Genomic DNA, 26,951 nt, shown 5'->3' with positions numbered 1-26,951 from the left:
TTCTACATCAAGAGAGGTTATAATAAGAATATAATATTCTGTTCCATTCTGAGCAGTCTATTTCTTTAACAAGATATTAATATATTTGAGAGTTTCTTAAGGAGTGCAAACCAGATGCCTCACCAGATGAATGAGAGTTAAGGGTAACTAAATGGAGGGGTTTTGACTGAAGTGAGTGAAAATTTAAAGCGCTCAACAGAGAAAGCACAGGAAATGTCATTACATGTTGAAGATATGTTACATGGAAAAGATATAGAGAATTAATGTGTGACAAGTACCTACTAGGTACAATGTTTGGTAAGCATTTTAATTCTCACAGAAACTCCCTGAGATAATAACTATCTCTGCTATGCGGATGAAGATATTTAAAATTCAGGGTGATTGGGAAACATAAGAATATCTCACAGCTGTTAAGGAGAACAGATATAAACTCAGAAGAACACATACTCCTTGTACTATAGCCGAATACCAATTAAACAGAAGAGTTAAACTTACAGAGAATAGGTTGAGCTGGCATCAAACAGAAACTCAAGATCATTCCTTTTCAGCTAACTCCTTTCTCAGTCCAACTGCAGTAAAAAGGTATCTAAGAAAACAATTGAGGGAAACCTCATTCTACCCTCAAAGGGGAGAAACTTGTAGTGCGAGAAGTAAAGATCACAGTTAGAAATTAAATTGGAAAAGGACAAAAGGTTTCTTGTATTCCCGGTTTTTTTTCAATTGCTTTGCATTCCTCCCACCTATGGAACTGGCTAGTGTAGCACAAATCTCTCTGCTACTGCTCCATCCTATTCCAAAAAGCAAGGAAGCAAGAACAGTCACACTGCCTTTGCCCTTGAACAAAATGAGTCCTATGATTCACTTTCATCCAGCCACCAAAGCCTAGCTGTGTCCCTTCTTTCAAGCTCATACTCCCACTCTACACTTTCCTTTTTCCCTTTACTATATCATACTAACACCTGCTCATCAAAGTTAACTGCTCTTAGGTCATGCCACTTTAGGTATCTGCATTCTGATTTCTGAATTTATATTTCAGTATTTATATAAGCCAAATTATAATCCTTTTTTTCTAAGCCAATAGGTGAATTTTAACAATGGCCTTCTACTGAAAATATTTTTACCTATAGTACCTTGCCCACAGTGAGCTCTTAGGAAATATATCTCGAATTGATATGAATAAACCAAATGTTTGAAATTCCAAATGCACTGTCGAGATGCAGGGTCAGATGAACTCTGGACTGGTATCCTATCTCAATGTTTAGCAACACTCCTTGTCAGAAAATTCTTCCTAGTATTTTGCCTAAATCCCTCATGATGCAATTTATCCTCCATTCTCCTTGTTCTGTCCTAAGAGAAGATTGAGACCAGCTGGTGAGCATTCTCTGTGTAATAGCTCTTTATACACTTAAAAACCATTATTAAATTCCCTCTTGGTCTTCTATTTTCCAAGCTGAACAATCTCTGTTCTATTAACCTTTCTCCATAGCCCTTATTTTTCAATGATTTAATCATCTTGGTAACAGTCCTCTGAACCCTTTCCATGTTCCACAAATCTTTTCATCCGCGGAGATCCAAAGTGGTTAAATTTTTACAAAGGATCAAAAATATTCTAAATGTCAGGATAAAATTTTTTCAAAATCTTAGGTCATGCAGATACTCATTATTCTGGAATTTTCTAGCATTTAGCTATTCATGAACAACTCTAAGCTATTTGCTACTTTATTTAGTAAAGTTTAAAATCATTGGCCCTGCAAAGCTTCTTGTGTGTAGGATCCCAGGCAGTGAATGAATCTGACCTCATAGTGCCCAAAGCTCAGCTAGGCTAGGTTGTTCCTCACTTATCTCTGTATTTGCAGTAACTCCTTACAGTGTCAAAAAATGTTGGTAGAAAATTTCCATTAAAATGTATGCTATAATAATATTAATAAAATTTATGATTTGAGAATATTGAGCTTTGACTTAGATATCTAGTATTCATCTGATAATATAAGAATATGGCAGATTCATGGCTTGTTTTGTGATACTAATTTATTCAGCCCTCCAGTAAATGCAACCAGAGTCTGAATTCTTATCACCACCCTCTTTGCCACCATTTTGATCTAAGTCATATTGCCTGTCACCTGGATTATTGCAATTGCCTTCCACCCACCTCCCTGCCTCCATCCTTTCACTTCTGAAATATGTTCTCAACAGAGCAGCCAGAGTGCTCTTATTAAAATGTAAGTCAGACCATTGCATTCATCTGTTCAAACCTCGCCCAAAGTGCCCCGTTTTTCTTAGAGTATATCCAACAACAAGGGCAACAGTATCCTATTTATCTGTCCTTCTACCACCTTTGTCCTCATATTTTACTAGCTAAATTTCTTCTTCCCTTGCTTCACTACAGCCACACTGACCTCCTTGCAGTTACTCAAAACCACTAGACACACCCAGCCTCAGAGATTTTGCTTTTTCTCCATCTACTTGGAATACTCTTCTTCAGGTTACCTATACAGTTTATGTCCTCTTCTCATTTAAGTCCTTATTCAAACAACACCTTTTCAGCGATGATGCCCTATTTAAGACTGCAGACTATCGCCAGCAATTCCAATGCCTCTTATTCTGTTCTATGCTTTATCCACACCACTTAGCACTATATAATAATATTGCATAAGTCACTTTTCATGTTTATTGTCCATTTTCCCTCCATTAGAATTGAAGCTCTGCTGTTTTATCACTAATGCCTAGAATGGTAGCTGGTACTTGTTACATTGTTTCAAATGAATGAATTAGTGAAAGAATATTTATATTTACCAACTGTCGACCAATGACTAATACACACGCATACACACACACTTTTTTTTACACTGAGGTGATATAAATTTAGAGTATAAATTTCATTGTAAAATACTCATTGCATGTTTACTACATAAAACTGTGTGAGAGCTGTTTTGCAGGTACTGAAGAGTCTGAGACCTGTCTTCTAGGAATTTAGATATGCAAAATATCATACAGAAAACAAATCCATAACGGCATGTGACAGGCTTAAGGATTGCTTAGGGGACACTCATAATTTTCTGAAGTTGATACCATAATGGATACATTTATTTATCAAACATTTGGCCTGACAAATAGAAAATACTTGATGACCCATCGACAAGATTCTAAAACATATCATTGTACTGCTTTTCCTATAAATAGGAACAATTTTTATCTGTAACAGAGTATCAATGTATCCTTTTCAATGCAACTTCGCTATTCGTGGATCTTATCTTTTTCATTTGTTATCACTAATTTGATGGGTTAAAATGATACTCCAATTTTTCTCCTCTCTATTTCTTTTTTTATCTGCAAAGATGGAATTTCTCTTTATGTTTGGTCATTATTTGTATTTTCTCCTATGTGCAATTCTAAGAGACTCAAACCATACTACTATACTGTGGAATCTCTTTCCTAATATAAACAAGGCCTGTGGTGAATTTTTCTAATTTCCTATATATCCTAAGAAATATGGTCTAAAAATCATATCAGTTGTACAGACATGCCAGCCTCAAAATCAACAAGTCATGGCTATTTTCCTTTTTAATGATTCAACTCACACTAGTTCTTTTCTCACATTTACAATGTGATTGCAAATCAATCTCTCTTGACCTAGGGGATGGTCAATAGCAAACCAACTAGCCACCCCCCTTTAGGACACTGCAAACATCACCTCTGCAGCACTTCTATCTTCTGCTGACGTGGAAAGCAACATTTATGTTAGGATTCTGGAGTTGTATGCCTCTGGCCTCAAAGGTCAACAATCATCAAATAATTAGGGTTGAACAGCATATCAAATCACCTCTTCCAAAGATGTAAACAGTAATGAAATCATGCTAGGATGAACCAGATTGCTGGTAATTAATGCCCAACTATTTTTAAACCTACAAGGAAATCTTTGCTATATAAGCATGTTCCTAAGTAATTCGAATAAAAAATAAAAAATATATATATTTAAGACTAAATCATTTAGGTTGTTTTCAATGTGCCTGATTTTTAAGTATAACTCTACTAAAATACCTCTGCATTTGGAATAAACATTTTTTTATTAATCATGAGGTAATCAACATTCAAATGATCTCCTTGCACTAACTTTATCTATGGTTACATATAAATGGTGATCTAAATAAAGAATACGGATTTGACTTTCTAGCCACCACTGCTGAGCTAATACTAGAACCTCGATCTGCTGAGGCTGAGGCCATTTTGTTAGCCAACACCTTTTAATGCAAGGCAGGAAATGGTCAGGGACACATGAGTGGTGCGTGTGTGTGTATCAGATTGCCTTAGCTGCTCGAGGGCCACATATTTGTCACTTTTATCTCCCCACACCCTGCCATCACTCAGCAAATGTGTATAGTGAATGAATAATTGTATGCCCGTAAAACTAAATTCCACCTCAGAAACTTAGAATTTGCCTTCGTTTTTTCCCTTTGAACTAAAGTTGTATGTTCTTTTGTCCAAGCATCCATCTTTAAAAGGCGTCTTGTAACACACAACATATTCGCCACTGCCAATTCAATGACTGCTTTATTTTTCTGTCAGTCTGACATAATCTTATATATTATTAGGAGATTCAATCTTACTCGCTATCTCTTCTCACGTACAGGCTCCAGGTGTTCCACCAACAGGGATCAAGACTTTCTTCCCCAGTGTTACCTCCTGACATGGTTACTACCCAAACTTACTTACACCATACTTCTCCTTTCTCTAAAACAACCTCTGATAAAATAGTATTTCTCTCTGCCTCTGTGCCTTCCAAGGTATTAATACATAATCACAGTAACTGAGTTTACTAAAAAAGATACCCAGAAAATGCATATTTGGCAAAAGCTTTTGAGAATATGGCAATGTTTATCATACTCCACTCCCTTCTTGTTTCACTGAAAGGGCTGTCTACTAATGATGCTCATAGGTCATACATGGCAGCAAGGGCAGCATCACTTTGGGATGCCATAGGGAGAGGAGTTAGGAAGGAGGGTCTTTGCAGCTCTTTGAAAAAATAACTGGGTGCAGCACAGCTACTGCCTCTACTATAGAATAATTCCCTCATTTCACTTTTCCTAGGATCAAACTAAGTACCTAACACTAATTGTATTTGTATTCTAATCATGAAATGTGATAGACTTCCATTGTCCTTCCGGTACTCCGATTTAAGCCTACAGTTGTGATGCAGCATAGTATTCTACATTAGTTAGTAACCTACCTAATGGTTTCCTTCTGCAGAAATTAGGATCTCTGTCCATTCCACCTGGGAATAGGATTCTAGGCTCTTCACTATTCAAAGCAGGTGTTCAGTGTTTGGCTGTGCTCATCAGGGGGAATTAGAATGCCAGAATAGGCTTTCTCAAATAATTCACTTTCCTATTATGCTTGGGTGCAGGAGCCCCGTCAGAGACAACATAGCCTGGGAAAGGAAGATCCACCAGCAGAAACACAGGAATTTTATCAATATCCCCAAACTCCTAAAGCAAAAGGAGCTATTTCAGGCTTGAAGGAGTCAAACTGAATAATGCAAATAAAGGCACGGTATAGGGGACTAGGGCTCTGAGAGAGTAATGGATGTCAAGAAAGACATTTCTATCCCAAGTAGGTTTTTTTTTTTTGAGACATTTAACAAAATATACTCTTTGCAATATACGCTTTTGTGGGACTTGGGAACAGAATGTGGGTCAGGGCACAGAAATGTGGGTCAGGGCACAGAAACATTGTACTCACTCCTTGTGGCTAAAATTTGGCTCTGGGAATGGTGCCCCATGACATGTAATTAGGGCCTGGATTCTGAATATGCAACACAACACACTTTCTTGAAAGTTGTTTACATGGTCCACAGGTAAGGTTTTGGTCGTTTGTCGTGTGTGTGTGTGTGTGTGTGTGTGTGTGTGTGTGTGTGAGAGAGAGAGAGAGAGAGAGAGAGAGAGAGAGAGACAGGCAGCTGGAGAGACAGAAAAACACACAGAGAGAAGATTGAACTGACTTATTTTTTTACTTTATTTTCTGAACCCTCAGAAAGTTTTTTCAAGAGTGGAACTAAGTACCTTTATTGATGATTTAATCATTCTAGAAAAGAAATAGAGAAACTGGATGACATATCAAACATAGAGATTATTTATTCAGAACTGAGAAAATAGATATAAAACTGTGGGCAAACATGCCATTAATTCTCCTTCCCACTAAATTTATGATTTAGGGCCATACGGAGCAGGGCGAACATTTGGACCTTTTAAATAGTTGAGGACTCTCAGGGGTTGGGTATTGTTAGGCCTGTACAGACATGTTAAATTAATTTTTAAAAAAGATGTAAAAACGTATAGTTATAATTAGAGATATATCATATTATGTATATGACAAGAGTCTGCAGAAGTCAGGAAAATACAAAAAATGCTAATAGAGTTTGAGGTAAAATCCTAAGGTATACATCTTTTTTCTTTTCTCGAATGTCCAAATTCTGTAATACACACTGGAAATATAAAAATATCAAATATTAAAGGAGAAAAAAAGAAAGTTGAGTGAGCAGTTAAGGCAAGTGGCATGAGGGGAAAAAAATGGTACCCAGAGATTAGGTCAGCTGGCGGCTTTTTAGTCCATGTCCCCATAAAACATACTGTAGAAATTCAGGCACTCCGAGTGTTTTACCCCTCTCCTCAAGTCCCCTTACTTCCTATGGACACACCTAGCTCAGCCTGCAGCTGTACTTCTAAGAGGAAGAAAGGCAATATGCAGTGGAGGACTGGATCCCACATGCATGGTTAAACTTCTTTCCTAACATCTACATTATTTTTAAATAGCCCTTCCATGGTATCTGAGAAAATTTGGGTAGTTTGGCTCTATGATAAGTGGCTATTAGTTTAGCAATACATGTCAAGAGTCTAACAACAGGATTTTTTGGTATACCATAATGTATGCAGCAAATAAATGTACCTGTCTTTGTTTAGAAGAAAGGTTAAGAGTCTGTTTTTAAAATTGATGTTTTCTCCAGGGCAACAATCCTTTTTATGAGTCTCAATATTCTTCTTTTGTTTTGCCTTTGAACCCTGTTGTGCAGTAGGTAAACAGCCCTACATATTTTCCCCTTAAACTAATGAATAGAAATTTCTTACTTATTGAAATTTCCCTAATCCTTAAACCCTACATTCTTTTATCCAAAGGAGATGTCTGTTCCTGGAGTCAGGGATGTGATTTGACTCAAAGGAGGGCAATGACTAAACTTTTTGTTTTCTTTCTCTCATTATGGTGAAGGATAACTGAGTACAAAGGTATATCCCATAGTGCAAGCAGTGACACAGCTGCAGCTGATCCAATGGATTAAAAAAGATCTAGCTGGTTTGGAAAAATAGTAAAATTAGAGCTGCACATTAAGTTTGAGAACTAAATCAATCTTTTGATTACTGGATTCAAGTTAAAGGGCATGAAGAAACATTTTATAATCTCGGTATGGTTGGCTGTTTTTAGTTAGGCATGCTGACTCCAGCATAATGCCACACTTCTATTATTAAAATGTCAAATTCTATTCAGGTGGAAACTTTCTTAAACATCAAAGAAGGTTTATACTGAACATACCTGTCTGACTCTTGGGTTTATATCAATTATGTGAAATTTTGGCAGATTGGATCACACTTTCTCTGAAAGAGTAGAAACATGGTTCGCCTTTATATTCTCCTATAATGTACCTATGTGACATGAAAACACCACTTATTCTGACTAGAACTCTACATAATGTTAAGACTTTTGTTTAAAATAAAGTGAGTTGGACAAAAGCAGTGAACACTGAGTAAGTGAGTATAAACCATACATTATATTATGCAAGAGTTGAGTTTGCAAAATACGCAACTGATGGTGATGGCCAACATTTAAGAATGAGTTGGTTTGTGTTTGCTTGTTTATTTTTATAAGATAAAAGAATTCCAGAGAAGAATCTACAACTTTCTTACAAACTGAATCCAAATTTTAAGACATGTGAACCTTTGTTACTTCCAGATCCACATCTTAATCAGACACCAGTATATTAAATAAGAACAAATATACATCCCTTCAATCAGAAGCAGCAAGGACACAGGAAGCTGGTTCCCAGGAATCTTATCTACCAGTTTTTCAGAAAAGAAATTAAGAACAAGTAACTAATCTTTTAGAAGATAATCTAAATCAGACTATAAGTCTGAATCTCTAATAATTCTCCTTATAATTATATATAATTATTGGAATTATTCAGGGATCAGCAACGATACCATGCATACTAAGTTTCACTGAAAAATAAATATCATTCAGATGTTCTTATTCATCTCTTCTTTTGTCATCTATAGTAGATTTATTTTATTCATAGCATTTTAAATTCACTTTTATTTAATAAGTTACTTGAGATATAATTCACACATAGTAAAAATCACCTTTTTAGCATGTATAATTAAGTTTTACTATATTCACAGTTATACAACCATCACTACTATATAACTCCACTATATATTCATCATCCTAAGAGAAACCCTATACCATTAACAGGCAGTCCCTATTTCGTTCTTCCCCAGCCCCTGGCAACCACTAATCAACTTTCTAATTCAATAGATTTGCCAGTCGGAATATTTAATATAAATTAAATTATAAAATAAGTGCGCTTTTAGTTTTTTTCTTTTGGTCTGGTTTCTTTCAATTAGCATAAGATTTGCACTGTTATCCATGTTGTAGTATTTCCTAGTACTTCATTCTTTTTATGAGTAGATAACATTCCATTATATGGATATACAAACATATGTTTATACCTTAATTAATTGACAGACATTTAGGTGGTTTTTACTTTTTCACTACTATGAATAATGCTTCTATAAATATTCATCGACGATTTTTCCTGTGGACATATGTTTTCAATTATCTTGGGTATATACTTAGTTGTAGAATTGCCTGGTCATAGGAAAATTCTATGATTAATATTTTTAGAAAATAGTAAAATGTTTTCCATACAGGTTACATTTTCCCACCAGCAATGTGTGATGATTTCAATTTCTCTAAATCCTTACTAGCACTTGTTATTCTCTCTCTCTCTCTCTCTCTCTCTCTCTCTCTCTCTCTCTCTCTCTCTATTTTTAGTCATCCTAGTGGGTATGAAGTAGTATCATATTATGAATGGAATTTGAATTTCACTAATGGCTTGTGATGTCGAACATCTTTAATGTGTTTATTGGACATTTTTGGTTATAAAACACTGTAACTTCCGTCTTGGAAGCTCTCTCTCTGTCTTGCATTACTTGCCTTGGGAGCGGGAGTGGAGAGCAAGCTCCTATGTCATGAGTCAATTCTTTGAAGAGGCTCACATGCAAGGAACAAAGATCTGCCAAACACTACATGAGTGAAGTTGGAAGTAGATTCTTTCTCCTCCAACAAGCCTTCAGATGAGACTACATCCTGGTATACAACTTGATTGCAACCTCATGAGAGATCTTTAATCAGAGGCACTGAAATAAGCCACTTCCAGATTTGCAATTCACAGAAAGCAGGAAATAAGAGCTTGTTGTTTGTTTGCTATATTAATTTAAATAATATTTTTATTTTTCAATTATAGTCAGCATACAATATTATATTAGTTTCAGGTGTACAACATAGTGATTAGACATCTATATGTCACAAAGCGATTACCCCACTAAATCTAGTACCCTATGACACCATACATAGTTCTTATAATATTATAGACTATATTCCTTATATTGTACTTTATATCTCTATGACAATTTTGTGACTACAAATTTGTACTTCTTAATCCTTTCCTCTTTTTTCATCAACTTCCCTACCCCTTCCCATCTGGTAACCCTCAAATTTTTCTCAGTATCTATCTATGAGTTTGCTTCTGTTTTTTGTTTGTTTTATTTTGTTCTTTATATTCTACATGTATGTGAAATCATATGGCATTTGTCTTAATCTGATTTACTCCACTCAGCACAACACCCTTTAGGTCCCTCATAAAATATCTTTTTCCATCTTTTACTTTCCATCTGTGTGTGACTTTTAATCTGAAGTGAGTCTCTTATAGGCACCCTATGTAAGGGTCTTGTTTTCTTATCCATTCAGTCGCTCTCTATTTTGACTGGAGCATGTAATTTTTTTTTTTATTTGAAGTCGTTGTTGATAGATATGTAGTTATTGACATTTTATTATATATATTTTATTTTTCTTAAAGAAGTCTTTCCAACATTTCTTATAATACTGGCTTGGTAGTGATAAACTCCTTTAGACTTTTCTTGTCTGGGAAACTCTATGTGACTTTCAATTCTACATTATAGGTTTTCTGGATAGAATAATCTTGGTCATAGGTCCTGGGTTTTCATCACTTTAAATATTTTGTCCCAAACTCTTTTGGTCTGCAAAGTTTCTGCTGAGAAATTGGCTAACAGGCTTATGGATGCTCCCTTGTAGGAAATTAACTGCTTTTCTCTTGCTGCTTTTAAGATTCTCTCATTGTATTTAACCTCTGGCATTTTAATTATGATGTGTCTTGGTGTGGTCCTATTTGGATTCCTCTTTCTTGGGACTCTCTGAGCTTCCTGAAGTTGTATGTCTATTTCCTTCACCAGGTTAGGGAAGTTTTCCATCATTATTTCTTCAAATAGGTTTTCAATTTCTTGCTCTCTGTCTGCTCTTTCTGGTACCCCTAAGATGTGAATGTTGTTGCATTTGATGCTGTCCCAGAGGTTCCTTAAACTATCTTTATATTTTTAATTATTTTTCTTGTTGCTGTTTTGATTGGGTGCCCTCCACTACCTCATTCTCTAAATTGCTGATTTGATCTTGCACTCCATCTACTCTGTTGATTCCCTCTAATGTACTCTTCGTCTCAGATATTGAATTCTTCATTTTTGACTGGTTCTCTTTGATATTTTCCATCTCCGTTTTTATGTTTTCTATCTCTTTGTTAAAGTTCTCTCTGAGTTCTTTTATTCTTCCCCTAAGTTCCTTGAACATCCTTATCCCCAGTGTTTTGAACTCTGCATCTGATGGATTGGTAGATTGTTTGTTTCCATTTTGTTTAGTTCTTTTTCTGGAGCTCTATTCTGGTTTTGTTTTGTTTTTTTTTTTTTCATGTGGGACACGCTTCTTTGTTTCCCCATTTTGTCTGCCTCCCTGTGTCTGTTTCTATGTATTAAAGTTCCTAAGTCTCATGGTCTTAGTACAGTGGCTTTATGTAGCAGGTGTCCTGTGGGGCCCTGGGGCGCAGTCACGGGAGGGGTCCATCTGCAGGCCAAGTTCAGCCATAGTCTGTGGACCTCCATAGCCACCTGGTAAGAGCCACCAAGCATTCCACAGATTGCTGCCACCTGTGTTGAGCTTATAGGTACCTCAGGAAACCAAGCAAGAAACTGAGGCCAGCTGTTGCTAGTGTGGGGCTTGAAGCTGCTTAGTAAGAGGTACAGGGCACATGGAGGCCAGATGCTACTTCTTTGGGTTTTGTGAGCTTTTGGGAGATTTTAGGAAAGTCCATAGCAAGAGCCAAGACAGGCCATTTGTATGGAATAAACCACTTGGAGGCAATGTGGGTGATCCCATAAGTTTGGAGGGGCAGGGTCTCAGGGCAGAGTGATCTGTGTTATTCAGATTGATGATGACTCAGGCGCAGGGTTCAACAGAGGAACGATGGGTACGAGTAATGCCAGCACTTCTTTCTGGGAGAAAGCTGCCCTTCCAGCCCTCGCCCCGAAGCCTGACAACTCAGTTTCTCCTCGTATGTTCCTGGTGCTCCTCGAGCAGCTGCCCCAGCACTGGAGCTCAGAATGAGTGAGTCCGTCAGCAAGTAAAGCCAGGTCCGGGCCCTTTAAGAGGGACACCTGCAACTCCCACAGCCTACCGTCTCACTCAGCCACAACCTCTATTGGTTTTCACAGCCAGACGTTGTGGAGACTTTTCTTCCCAGCACTGGAGCCCTGGGCTGGGGAGCCCAGTGTGGGGCCAGGACCCCACACTCCTCAGGTAGGGGGAGAGCTCTGCATCCAAAATAAACCTTCTGATTCTCTATTACTGCATGCTGTTGTGGGACCAGGCTGCTTCATGCCTCTGCCCCTCCTACTGGTTTGAAGCAACCTCTTATTTTTGTCCATAGTTGTAAGGCTTCTGTTCAGCCAGAACTCAGGTGACACGGCATGATGGTTGCTCTGTAGTTTCACTATAATTTTGGTGTGGTTGTGAGAGGAGACCTGCAGTCTCTACCTTTTATGCCACCTTGACCGGTACTCAATACCTTTGTTTTAAACTACTAAGTTTTTAAGTAATTTTTCACAACAATAGATAACATACAATGACTGTTGCAAATCGGTCTCTTTCTGATTTTCTATGACAAAAGAATTTTTTTTATAAAAGCATTGAATCAAAAGCCAGCCAAAAAATAATGTAAAAAATCTTTTCTCCAGTTAAGTAAAAGTAAGAAAGAAAAAGAAGTCATAACTTGTATGTCTGTCGACTACTCACTACCATACTTTAATGATCTTTTGGACATAACATTAGCTTAATTCATAAGATAAAATCAAGAAGGTAGAGAAGTCTAGTTTGAGGCCCTGGTAGATGTAGAACACTGCATGCTACAAAATTGAGCTGGTTCTCCTGGCCAGCAGATATTTTGCATAGGAATTGCTATGGAGTGAATTGTGTTCCCTTCCCCCATCCCCAAATTCAAATGTTGAAGCCCTAAACCTAGAATATTTTGGCATTTGGAAATGGGGCCTTTGGGAGATAACTAGGTTTAGATGAGGTCATGAAGGTGCTCTTGTGATGAAATTAGTACTTTATAAGAAGAGGAAAAGACATGAGAGCTCTCACTTTCTTCCATGTAAGAATACAGCAAAAATGTGGCCCTCTGTAAGCCAAAATCTTTCAATATGGAAACAACCTAAATACACAAAAACAGATGAATGAATACTAAAAAATGTGTTATATACCATGGAATATTATTCAGCCTTAAAAAAGAAGGCTGCCATATGCCGCAACATGGATGAAAGTGGAGGACATTATGCTATTAAATAAGCAAGTCACAAAAAGAAAAATACTGCATGATTTTACTAATATGAAAAATATAAAATAGTCAAACTCAAAGAAGTAGAAAGTAGAATGATAATTACCAGGAGCTAGAGAAAGGTTAAAATTGAGAGTTAGTTGTTCAATGTATATAAAATTTTAATTATTCAAGGTGAACAAGTTCTAGAGATTTGTTGTAGGGCAGAGTTTCTATCGTTAATTGTATTATATTTTCACTTTGAAATTGTTGAGAGGATAGATCTCATGTTAAATGTTCTTACTAAAATTATATATGTGTATGTGTGTGTATACACACACACACACAATTTAAATGAGTAAATGGAACTGTATTCAATAAGCAATGATTAAGCTTTGGAAGAAATGTAGTCATATTAGTATAGGCATGCCTCAGAGGGATTACGGATTCAGTTCCAGACCACCATAATAAAGACAATATTGAAATAAAGTGAGTCACACAAAGTTTTTGGTTTCATAGTACAAGTAAAAGTTACATTTACACTATACTGTATTCTAATAAGTATGCAATAGTATTGTCTAAAAAATAATGTGCATACCTTAGTTGAAAAATACTTTATTTCCACAACATGCAAATCGTCATCTGAGCCTTCAACAAGTCATAATATTTTTGCTGGTGGAGGGGCTTGTCTAGATGGTAATGGCTGCTGACTGATTGGGGTGGTGGTTGCTGAAGGTTGAGATAGCTTTGGCAAGTTCTTAAAATGAGACAACAATCAAATTTGCCACATCAATTAACTCTTCCTTTCATGAACTATTTCTCTGTAGCATGTGATGCTGTTTGATAGCATTTTACCCATCGTAGAACTTATTCCAAAATTGGAAGTCAATCCTCTTAAACCTTGCCACTACTTTATCAAATAAGTTTATGTAACATTTCAAACTATTTGTGGTCATTTCAACAATCTTCACAGCATTTCCTCCAGGAGTAAATTTCATCTCAAGAAACCACTTTATTTGCTTATTCACAAAAAGCAACTCTTTATCCATTAACATTTTATCGTGAGATTACAGCAATTTAGTCACATCTTCAGGTTTTATTTTTAATTCTAATTCTCTTGCTATATCCACCACATCCATAGTTCCTTCCTCCACTGAAATCTTGACCCCTCAAGGTCATTCATTAGTGTTGGAATCAACTCTTCAGACTTCTATTAATGTTGATAATTTTGACCTCTTCTCATGAATCAAAAGTATTCTTAATGGTATCTAGAATGGTGAATCCTTTCCAGAAGGTTTTTTATTTAATTTGCCTAGATCCAGCAGAAGAATCACTATCTATGGCAGCTGTAGCCTTATGAAATGTATTTATTAAGTACTAAGACTTGAAAGTCAAAATTAGTCCTTGATCCTTAGACTGCAGAATGGAAGTTGAGTTAGCAGGCATGAAAGCAACATTAATCTCATTGCATATCTCCATCAGAGATCTTGGGTGACCAGGTACATTGTCAAGAAGCAGTACTATTTGAAAGGAACCTTTTTTTTAATTTTGGGAAGTAAGTCTTGACAATGTGTTGAAAATATTCAGTAAACCATATTGCAAACAGATGTGCTTGATGTTACATTTATAAAGCACAGCTAGGGTAGATTTAGCATAATTTTTAAGAGCCCTAGGATTTTTGTAATGGTAAATAAACATTGGCTTCAACTTCAAGTCACTTGCTGCATTAACTCCTAACAAGAGAATGAGCCTGTCCTTTGAAGCTTTGAAGCCAGGCATTGACTTCTTTCTAGCTATGAAAGTCCTAGATGGCATCTTATTAAAGTATAAGGCTGTTTAGTCTACATTGAAAATCTGTATTTTAGTGTAGCTATCTCCATTAATCATCTTAGCTAGATCTTCTGGATAACTTGCTATAGCTTCTACATCAGCAATCGATGTTTCGCCTTGCACTTTTACATTATGGAGATGGCTTCTTTCTTTAAACCTCGTGAACCAACCTCAGTTAACTTTAAACATTTTTTTGTGCAAATACTCATCTCTCTCAGCCTTCATAGAATTGAAGAGAATTGGGGCTTTGTTCTGGATTAGGCTTTGGCTTACAGGAATATTGTGATTGGATTGAGCTTCTATTCAGATCACTAAAACTTTCTTCATATCAGCAACAGGTCTGTTTTGCTTTCTTATCATTTATGTGTTCACTAGAACACATAAATGTGTTCAATTTCCTTTAAGAACTTTGCATTCACAACTTGGCTAACTGGTGCAAGAGACCTCGCTTTTGGCTTGTCTCAGCTTTGAACATGACTTCCTCACTAAACGTAATCATTTCTAGCTTTTGATTTAAAGTGAGAGATGTGAGATGCTTCCTTTTACTTGAACACTTAGAGACCACTGTAGAGTTATTCATTGGCCTAATTTCAATATTGTTGTGTCTCAAGAAATAAAGAGACTAAAGGAGAGGGGGAGAGATGGGGAAATGACTGGTCAGTGGAGCAGTAAGAATACACACAATATATATCTATTAAGCTTGCTATGAAGTTTGCTCTTATATAGGCACAGCTGGTTGCACCCCAAAACAATTACAATAGTAACATCGAAGAGCACAGATCACCATAAGAAATATATAATGATAATAAAGTTTGAAATATTAAAAGGATTATCAAAATATGACACATAGACACAAAGAGGGCAAATGGTATTGAAAAAAAATGGTGCTGAAAGACATTAGAAGCAGAAACTTTCAAATTGAAAAAAAACATTCTGCAAAATGTAATAAAATGAAGTGCAATAGAATAAGGTATGGCACTACACCCTTCACTAAACCTAAATAAATGAATTAAGTATTTAAATGTAAACACAATAAGACGTATTGAATATTTTTCTTATATTTTTGTTTTTGTAGCAGAAAGGATACAAAAAATTAGAAATCATTAGTCTGCACTAAAAAATACACATAGTATTATATTTCCTAAAATAAGATATTAAATGATTTTCTCTATTTAATTTACTGTACAACATTATTGAACTGATGGTAAAAGCAAAATACCATTTTAAAGAAAATTTACTGTACTTTGTAGAGAATATCCATCATATGTTCGTAATATCACTACTTGGCTAATCATGATTGCCTTTTCCATTTAGTTAAAAAGAAAACAGCAAAAAACACAGTGTAATAATCCTTCAAAATAACAAAATGTCATTTTTTTATCCCCATATTTAATCATCTTGACTTTCACTAGCACGAATAACTCTGGCACTCACATATGCCAATAACTTCATCTGGAAGGATTCTCAGTCGATTTTTCCAGAAACTTCTGGCTTCCTTCTTGGCATGCAGCTTTAAAACTAATGGCAGGGGGAGTTCCAGGGGAAAGGCCATGCGAAGGACATCAGCAATCATCTATCCCAGATCCCTCTTTCTGATTATTTCTTCTTGCTCCCAGTGATTATAAGCATGTTTTTCATTTTATTTTCTCCTCTGGTCCCAACTCCCCAAGTTCCTATTTAAAGATCTCATGAGATGTAAATCAAAAACAAACAAACACAAACAAACAAACCTGGTAAACTCTAATGTAAATGATACTTGTATGTTTCTTTAATTTTAAGTATATACAGGTTTCCCTAGCTCTCAGAAAGTAGTGTCCCTGTGAAATGGTATGAAGTAAAGAGCAATGACCATTAACTTACATGAAAAAAATTTGAGCATTCCCAGACCCCCAAAATAACCTACCGAATCATACCAAGTAACACATAAAATCTAAAATAATGCTAACATATAGTAAAAGCAGTGCCACTCTTGCTGCTTGAGGTGCGTGCTGACTATAAGGGCTCACTACAAAACAAACGATGGATGCTATTTTCACTTTTCATCCTTTTTTTTTTATAAAAATAAAAATTCTTTTTGGATTTCTTCGGGTTAGCAAGAACAATTCTTTTGTAAATGTGGGGTAACATAATGGACACTTTTGGAAAACGGGATACTTCTATCTTTTTTACATTTCATTGTTTCTGAATTGAGATGTACCATAAACTTAATGTGTATACATAGTGTGGTGTTGTTTTTATTTTTGCCCAAAAATATTTGACTAAATTAGTGTTATTTCTTACAAGTCATAATATTTGCAATCAAAGAAATAAATGTCATATCTTATACTCCCCTTCACAGAGATATCTCAAAGGTTGGAAAAATGCTAACAATCTCTAAGATTATAGTTTCCAACATGCAATGAAAGAGTCAGATACCCTTTAAAAAATGTATTGTCCCAGTAGTAGGACTAGTCTTAAATGATGAGAATGAAAATTTATTAGGATATCTGAACAATTTATATCTTACTATCATCTTCCAGTGTGTACAGAGAGCATAAATCAGATAGAAATGAATCTCAGATGTGCACAGATCCAATTTCATTTTATAGATCAGTTTTCTTAAGGCAGCGAAAGGGGAAATATGTGCTCTCTGTTAGGGACAAAAAGGTCTTATGTTTCTATTGGCTGGCAAATTCTTGTCTATATCCAAGACATTCACAAGCTCTGGTGGTTTCATCTGCTTCACCAATACCACCAAATCAACTTTTCAATGGCAGTAGTGAATAGATGCATTAGCACCTTGAGTTCTAAGCCTTTCTATTCAAAACTTCACCACAGTTACTTGAGTCAGCTCTGTTTCAGCTCACTGCAAATGCATCAATTTCCATTTGCTGGATGGTGAATAGACTCCTGAAAAAACGAATATCTAGAAAAACTGTTATGGTACCCGTGCACATGCATTCATTTTCTCCTCCAATCCAGGACTATGTCAATATACTCAGTTGACCACAGTACCACAGCACTCTTTCCTGCTGAGCGCTCATACAATCTAATGAGTCTTTACAACTCAGCTCTCCAAGCAGCCATGGGATAAAATCTATTTAAAATCCTTGGGCGAGATCCTATTTTTTTATACGCATGACCAAATCAAAGGGATCACTAGAAATCAATGCTACATATTCAAGCTCATCTCTAATTTTTACTACAAATGCTTGCTGCCATTGCTAGCTCATCTACCAAAAGACACCTAATCGAGATATACACACACATACATATATGTATATATACACACACACACAGATATATACGTAAACATATGTATATATATATACGTGTGTGTATATATATACTGTATGTGTATATCTATATCTATCTATATATATACACACACACAGTGTATATATATATATACACACACACACATGCACATAACAATGGCCATAATCCTTTCCAATGAAAGAAAAGTAGAGACTATTTACATTTATTCAACTGTCAATTCCAGCTTGTACACCAGTCATTCTCGACCCTAGCTGCACGTTTCATTGTCCTGGATAACTTTTTAAAAATACTGATATCCGGGTCTTACCCATGCTAATTAAAATCTAATTTCTGGTGGATGGGACTGAGGCATCTGTATTTTTTTAAAAGGTTGCACATTATTGTGATGCACCACTTAAAGCAATATAATGATCAAGGAACAAGTGAAATTATTTTAAAAAATCAAATCATTTTGTCTGAGTTATCAAACATGATTCTACTATTACTTTTTTTTAATGATGGAGAAATAAATGGCTAAATATATTATTGTTATCAGAGCCAAAAGTAAACATTTTAGATATCTTAATGAGCACAAAGTCACCAATTTGTTTATATTCCATATGGAATGGGAGAGGGCAGTAAAGAGAGTATACCATTTTTTTTCACTATGAATCTGGTAGCATAGATAAACAAAGTGAAGATAAAACATATTTCCTGACCTAGGGTCTGCTGGGAAAGAAAGACACATAAACAGATAAACTGTACTACTACTTGGTATGTACCATACCAAAAGCCCTCTAGGTATGAGTGAACACAGAAAATAGATTAATTAATGTCATGGGAGAAAGAACAAGTTAGGGAGGTCCCTCAGATAAATTGCAGAGTCTTGCAGAATGAGTTTTATGCAGAAAAGGAGATAGAAATTCTAGTGCATCGAACAGCAAATTTAAAAGGAAGGAATCAAGACCCGGGCATGGCATGTGACATTTTAGATAGCTCAATGAGCTAGAGTATAGGTTATGTGTAGGAAAGCAGATGATGGTGCATTTGAAAAGGAAATCAGATTGAGAAATTTAAGGAAAATGCACCTAATCTTGAAGCAAGAGAACAAACAGGTTTGTAAGCTGAAGGAAAAACTGATCAGATTCCATTAGAATAATCACTGCAGTGGAACTCTATAAGGTGTGGCGAGAGAGGAAGCTTCAGCCCACATAGGTCTCTGCTGCAATAATTATTTTCTCCTTTGAGCAAAATCAAAGTTTTTCTTCTGCATATGATGGAGAAAGAATGTGAATATAAATGTTAAAATCAGTAACATTCTACTTCAAGCTTTCATCACAAAGGTAAAAAAAATCATGGTCAGAAAGGCAGGTGCAGTTGTTTTCCCATGTTTGTAGGACTGCTAACCGGCTTTCAGGGTTTTACCAAGAGTATATTTCTGATCTTTGTAGTATTTCCAGCATGGGCTCAGGTTTACTAAGTATTCTCAGCTCTCTCTCCTGCCTTTTTAACTCTGTGGATTGGCAAGAAGCCTATTTAAACCACGAGGTCCTGTTCAAGGAAGATGAATTTTTGAGGGGCTAACTGCAGTGTTATTTGAAACAATTCCATCTGCCCCCTGGTCGATTACATAGTAATGGTGTTTTGTTCACTTCCATGTCAAGGAAAAGTCTTCGCAAAAAAGGATGTGAGGGGCACACAACATCAGTAAGCCAAATGATGCATTTCAGAACACATACACTTTGTTGCATTTATGGGAAGTAATTTGGATAATTGTGACAAATATGTAACTGAGTATGTTATCTAGAAAGTGCACTAATTTTATTTATTTTTTATTTTTTTATTTTTTAGGCAAGGCAACCCTTTGTTGACATCACAGATTGCAAGAACCTTGTCAGCTTACAATCCTTTTTTAAAAATTTTTTATGCCTACAGCACCTTGTCTTCCTAGGTGGTCTCCCATCCAAGTACTAACCAGGCTGGACCCTGCTTAGCTTCCAGGATCAGATGGGATCAGGCTTGTTCAGGGTGGCATGGCTGTAGACAACTACACTAATTTTATAATTGTCAAGCTAACTACTGAAGATTTAAAGACTGAAGCCACTTCCAAATACCTTTATACAATAATGGCCGGAATGATGTTCTGAGAATGAAAGGTATTTCATAATGCCAGTCTCAGCAGCTGATTCCATACCTAGCAGTGAGAAGTATATAAACAATCACTCTTTGCAATTAGAATCACTGTGAAGCCCTAAATTCAGTTTTTTTTTTTTTTTAAAAAAATAATACAACCTCCTGGTATAAAAGTTTTTATATATGAAATTTTTCTGTAATATACGCCAAAGCAGTTATAAATAAAAATTAGTTTCCCAACACCTTGCAATGAAAACATAGTCTAGTATAGATAAGCAACTATGATAGTATTTCACCCATTTTCTTTTGAGGAAAAGGACAAAAAAGATTGCAATCAATTGGTTAAGTAAAAAGAACAGTAGCTTAAACTCCACAAACTAGGGCCAGGCTACATGGCCTTTAGGAGACTCTCTCCCTCTGTTTAGATGTATGCTCCTCTGTACAGAGTGCAGGATTTGAAATAGGCAACATAAAGCAGGATCTAACCTCACCCACAAACACTCATTTTGCAAATGAGAAAGAATGAAAAGAGTTATTGTAGTTCCAGGAACCCCTGGGTGTAGTACATGCAGTTTTGTGAGCATTTGCATTTTCGTGTGGAGAAAGCATTTTTCTGATGCTCAGAGAGGTCCTTAACCCTCTAAAAGATTAGGAATAACTTATTCAAGGCTTCTTCCAGTTCAAGTGTCTAAGGTTTAATATCTGGAAAATCCTACACAGATCTGCAGGTGGATCCACGTGGAAGACTCATTTTAAGTTGGTACTGACATTATATATACAATCATTCAAGAAATGTAGTACCAGTGAACACACACACACACACACACACACACACACACACACCCCTTCTAAATTCATCAGACTTTATGAATTATTTTTCAGGTCCACATCATGAAGAGAACCCACTTTATAACGAGTTCCTCCTGAGTAAATCACCAATGAGCTCTAATACAAGCCCACTTTATACTAAAGTGAAAAAAAAAAGTAGCCTTGGAAATGCTGGCCTGGATTCCAATCTCAAATCTGCTTTTATCTTGCTGTATAACAACGAGCAGTGCACTTGACAACTCTTGACCTCAGCTTCCTCCTCAGTAAAATGGAAACTATATAATGATGGTGAAAAGTTCCAAATTCATTCTTTCCTCAGAGATGTATGGTGCAGTTGTGTAGTGTTGTAGCAAAGATTCTCTGGTAACCCAGAAACGATAAATGTTATAATATCTGGCAACCTAGTCCTTGGTCTCCTACGTTTCTTTACAATCTTTACAGTATACCCAGGAAAGATTATAGTTAAAATATCAAATAAATATCATGGGTCAAAATCAAGAAATCTTGACATATTGTGTAAGAAAGTATATTTAACATATTTCTAAACTCAAATGCTAAAACACTCAAAATCAGCCAGCTTCTAGGGCAATTCTTTTATTGCTGGTATCAGACATTTGAGTACAAGAAGTGCATTAAATTCATTTATAAAATGCACACTAAAAAGGACTTGATATTTAATTAAATGTGTCAATGAAGTTATTCATGAATCGAAGCACTGTACACCAATAATTTTTAAGATGTTCAACATGCCAATAAGATATATCAGGAAGAATGCAAATTGGAATCCAATTTCTACCTAGAGAAAAATGTACAATTGCTCATGAATAGGTGTTTCCATTTGTAGTTAGTCATGCTAACTTTGAACAAGTCAGATGCAGTGTGAACTCTGCAATTACTAACTGCAAACTCTTGATCCCTGAGTTAATAATGGAATTTTCAGAGCCAATCTGGGATGATCTGGCTATCCACAGGCAGCTTTGTCATGCTGAAAGTGGAGTGATTTCTACATGTACTGTGACATAGATATTCTTCACCCTGAAGGCTTAGATATTGGTATACAGATCTCTGAGATGACATTTTAGGACAGGTTATCTTTTGAAAAAGTGATTCTCTGGCTTTCTTGGTAAACGTCTCCCATGTGGGCTTCTACAGCACTTCCGTCTCAAGTACTCAGTATGTGTTTTTGGAATCAATCAGTGAATGAAGAAATTACTTTATATAAGTTATTTTAATTACTCATTAGATTGTATACTTCTTTAGAGTGGAATACCCTTTTTGTCGTATCTTCGATACCTCCCAAAAGTGAAAAAATTTGATATCAGTATGAAGCTCATGAGTCCATTCTCAGAAACATTGTAGAATAGGAGAGGAAAGTCAGGGCTTTGCCTGAAATTCATCCACTGGAAAGGGTGGAAATTGAGATACTGAAGCAATTATGTCAACAATGTAGCTGTACTAAACAGTCTAAGAATCTGAGCCCTGAATTCAAGTCAACCATTTTTCTTGCACCACTGTGCCACAGTGTGAGCTATTAGGGGGCAGGTGAAGGTACACTGGGACCTAGGATAACAAAAGAGTCTACCTCTGGAAGCCCTGATCCCACTTTTAGGGAGGATTAATGCTCAGTTTTATCCTACCAAACTGTGGTGAGAAGGCTGCTGCTACGCATCCCAATTTAATCATATTGACATAGAGACTGAGTTTAGCCTAAGCTGACATGTGGAAGGGTCATTATTTATCCAACTATGAAGAGTTATTGAAGGCAGGGATGTGGTCCCTACTACAGTGCCTTTTGATAAAATCTTTTCTATTTGCATTATACTTTTTAAGGTGTCTTCATACTCCAATCTGAGTGGTAAGCACAAAGTAGATGTTAAATAAAATAATTATCTGTACATTGAAATGAATTGTGTATTTCAACGAATAAAAATGTTGCAGATTTGCAAAATATTGCAATGCCATTTGATTCACAGAAGCCTATTATTTGACTGGGAACCACATATGAACCACACTGGAAACAAAAAGGCAAACATGTGCATTTCACATAAACAACCTTTGCTGAATTCTTAATATTTATAAGGGACTGTGATTGGGTATTCAGAGATGAAAACAGCTTGGTGCCTGCCCTCAGTTAGCTTATAGACTGGTGAGGGAAACAAATATATTTTTTTAAAGATAATCATTACATAACATAATCAGTAAACTAAAAAATTAGCTCAATAAACACTGTTTCCGAAAACAATTAAGCTCATAGGGCATGGTCTGAAAGTTGTTTACCTTGATATAGTGTGCCATTATCAATGCAAAGTTTTGTGAAGCTTTGTACTATCTATTTTACTTTCATTCCATGTCCCCACATGTACCTATGCACATGCTGAATATAATGGACATTTGAAAAACCATGGTGACTATGTTGCCTTTCCAAGAAACTCTTTAGTAAATGTCATGTCATGTTAAATAGTGTCTGTACTATAATGATGATATAGCATAATGATTAAGTATGCAAGCTGTGGAGTCAAATTGACTGATTCAACTCTTACTCTGCTGCCTCCTAGTGATATAACCTTGGGCAGGATACTTAATGGACTTGTATGTCACTTACTTCATTAGTAAAATGGGATAATAGTAGTACTTACCTATCCTATAGGGGTGTTATGAAATCACGATGTGATTACATGTATATGACTCAAAACATAGAAAGCACATATGGTAAAGACCCCAAAAATGTCAGGTACTATATTATTACTAAATGTATAACATTATGTAAGCATGCTTATAATAACTAAAAAGGGATTTGGACCATTGTCAAACTGAGGCTTATTGGGGAGGTGGAACCATGCATGAATTTATTCTTTGTTTAATTTCCAATCCATTAATAGTGCTATATTGCTTAAATAATTTAAAAATTACTCTTCAAAAACGAGTACAACATTTACAATACCTTAAATTATGTATCTTGCTTGTTCCATTAGAATTAACAAAGCCCCATCAAATCCGTACATATGTATATTTATTAAATTCCTGTTCTAACCCCAACAGATAATTCTTCCACAGCAACATTCAAAGTCACTCAATCTCTGCCCTTCTTTCTCTCAACTCTCAAATTGTATACACATATACAATTAATGCAGCCTATAGGAAGGTGATTACAAGGATATATAAATTAAGTTGCTACTTATATAGAATTCATTTAATAATGATGTTTCCAAAGTGTTCTGGGAGTGTAGATTAAAACTGAAAGTCACCTTAAAAATATACATCTTTGCATCCTGACTTTGATATACTGACTTATGGCCCTCGGTTATTCTCTGGATTACATAAAATACTAACTTGAATTCTGACACTGAAGGCTTAGAAATCATGTTTCTCCCATAGTGTGTTTCTCTGGAGCCTAGTTTTCTGTTTATAGAGAATGACATCTGATCTGGACCACAGACCTTTGTAAATAAGCATGTTCTCAGTATTCTAGTGAAGCTTCATTAACTCAGCCTTTCAATTTTATAGAGTGATATTTTGTGTAATATATAATATTTATATAAGTTCAATAGCACTTGAGAAATTTACCCCTTAAGGGGGGAAAAAAAGATACAGGAGAAAAAAAAAAGATACAATAAGAGCAAAAATTACCTGTCTGTATATGATGCAGGTTAAACTGTGATTCATAAAATAATGTAATTCCTTCTTTGGAAGTATTAACACTACTTATAATCCATTGCCCTATAATCTCTATTTCCAGGTTCCTCTTCTATAAGAGATTATGGCTTTCTCTTCCAAGATTGGTAACTCCTAGTACAATACTAAACTAAACTCTGATTCTGGGACGTTAAATCTAGTTAACTGCTACCAATCAGCCAAAACAAAAATATATAAAATCTTAGTGAGCTCCAGTCAATTAAGGTACCTACTGATAGTTCCTGTCTTTGCCATCTGGTATTTGAATGGCTCTGCACCAAGCATCTAATGACAATTAGTTTCTCTGAGAAGAGCCCATTTATTTCCATTTGTCTCTTACTCTAGCAGCAGGAGAGCCTTCTGATAATCTAACCCAGGTAGTCGTAGATATCTCTACTGCCAACAGGAAGAAAAGTAATTGTAGATACATCAGCTACATTTATGAACTGGCAAGCACTGCTGAAGTTTAACTATTCAAGCATATTTAGAAGTAGCCACTTTGGAATCAACAGCTATTAGGCTTGGTTCTAGAAAAGAACTGTACTGTGAAAAGCACACACCTGCTGTAGAAGGCAGTCTATTGAAAGAGCTTTTTATGTAAATTAAATATATAATTTGTATTTAGGAAATTCTGTGTGTCACAATTTCATCTTCTGATGAAACCAAGTATAAGCACTGCCTTAGTACTAAGATCCAACAGCATAATTTGTGGTATTTTATGAGCTTTATTCACAAAATGTTTACATTCCCTATAGCAACATGTGATTTTACTTATGATTAAATGTAATGAGTTTCTAATGTGTGCTTCAGAGTGTAGTACAACACAGAAAGAGAAATGGAAACAAAGATAGAGACAGAAAGACAGAAAGCCCAACAAACTGTTTTTTTTTTTTAAAGACAAAACTCAAATCTAACAAGGATAATTTCTGAGTTCTTGACATAGGGGAATAAATGCCACATTTCATCTCTGAATTTTGTGTGTGGATGTGTGATAAGCATTAAATTTCAGCCATGTAAGAAAATTGCTTGGGAAAGTTTTGTAATCCAGCTTTCAAGATGTCAATATATTTTCTATAGGAAATATAGAGAAAAAAAGAAACAGGCTGAATGATGTAAGTTGTATTTGTTACCAGGATATTTTAATGTTATAATGTTATCTTTAAAAGAAATAATGTTACTAATATATGATATGTAGTGGATAATGTCTTTAGAAAATCCAAATGCCATCCGATTTTATTGAAATTTAAACAATTCACCACTACGGATACATATAACAAAAGCCTATTATGACAGAAACTTGGCAGAAGATATGGAAGAAAATTCCCAATTTCATTATTACCACCCTTCACTTTAATTATTAGAATGATTTTTTTTTCTTTTTTCTTATTCTTTTTTTTTTAAGAAAATGCCTTCCTGGCGACTCTAATGCAGACTCCTATCCAGATAAATAACACACTGTGACTTTTTCAAATTTCCTCCTTAAAAGTGCTCAATTACCACCTCCTTGTCTAAAAGAAAAATGGTACATTTGCTTCAGGGTTGTTCTTCTAAAATAAAAAGAAAGCATCCTTACTTGGAAGTGTTTCAAATTTGAATAGTAGTGCAAAAATTATAACCTTCTCATCCGGGCTCCATCTAAAATAAAGTCTCCTAGGCAACTGAATTAAGTCAAATAATGTCCAAATCATAAAAGCAGGAACCACTTAAACCACTTATTGATCCATTGATTCCTTTTACTGGGTCAAAAGTCAACTGAAAATGATTATTACAATGGTTATAACTTAATGTGGGGAAAACTATAGATCTATAGCTAAATCTGCTACTTATTTGCTTTTAAATCATTGGGTTTGAAGCATGACAAGTCCAATTTTCCATTGCTTAATCTATATTTACTGTTGTGAAAACAATGGAAGCTTGTCCAAATTTTGATTGTTCCAGATGTGTATAAAGTTCATTTTTCATCTCTACATTTCTTGATTGAGGTCAAATTGCTTAAGGTTGTTTTGAAACTCAACAATGTGCAAATATCATATATCAAGCTTTTTAAATATATATTTTCTGTAATGGGAATGAAAAAAAAATCACCGAAAATCAAAGTTATTTGTCATGGACTTCTAATTAGAGACTAGTATATGACTAGAATGTGACAACATTGTATCATAGATACATGATCAAATGTTATGTTGAAGCACTTTGTGAAAAGTACTCTACTTCATCATGCCTTGAGGGCTTCCTTAAAAGATTTTTTTTAGAGGGTAGAGAGACATAGCAA

The 26,951-nt window shown here is 35.5% G+C and overlaps 1 pseudogene; it reads right to left on the bottom strand.

The window, feature by feature from the left end:
• Window positions 1–19,972: 19,972 nt before the first annotated feature.
• LOC118608575 lies at window positions 19,973–20,091 on the bottom strand (annotated as a pseudogene).
• Between the last annotated feature and the right edge of the window lie 6,860 nt (window positions 20,092–26,951).

Source organism: Rousettus aegyptiacus, unplaced genomic scaffold (genome assembly GCF_014176215.1).
Source record: "Rousettus aegyptiacus isolate mRouAeg1 unplaced genomic scaffold, mRouAeg1.p scaffold_m13_p_9, whole genome shotgun sequence".
NCBI lineage: Eukaryota > Metazoa > Chordata > Mammalia > Chiroptera > Pteropodidae > Rousettus > Rousettus aegyptiacus.
Note: the sequence above shows the minus strand (reverse complement) of the source record. Positions and strands in the feature narration are given on the sequence as shown.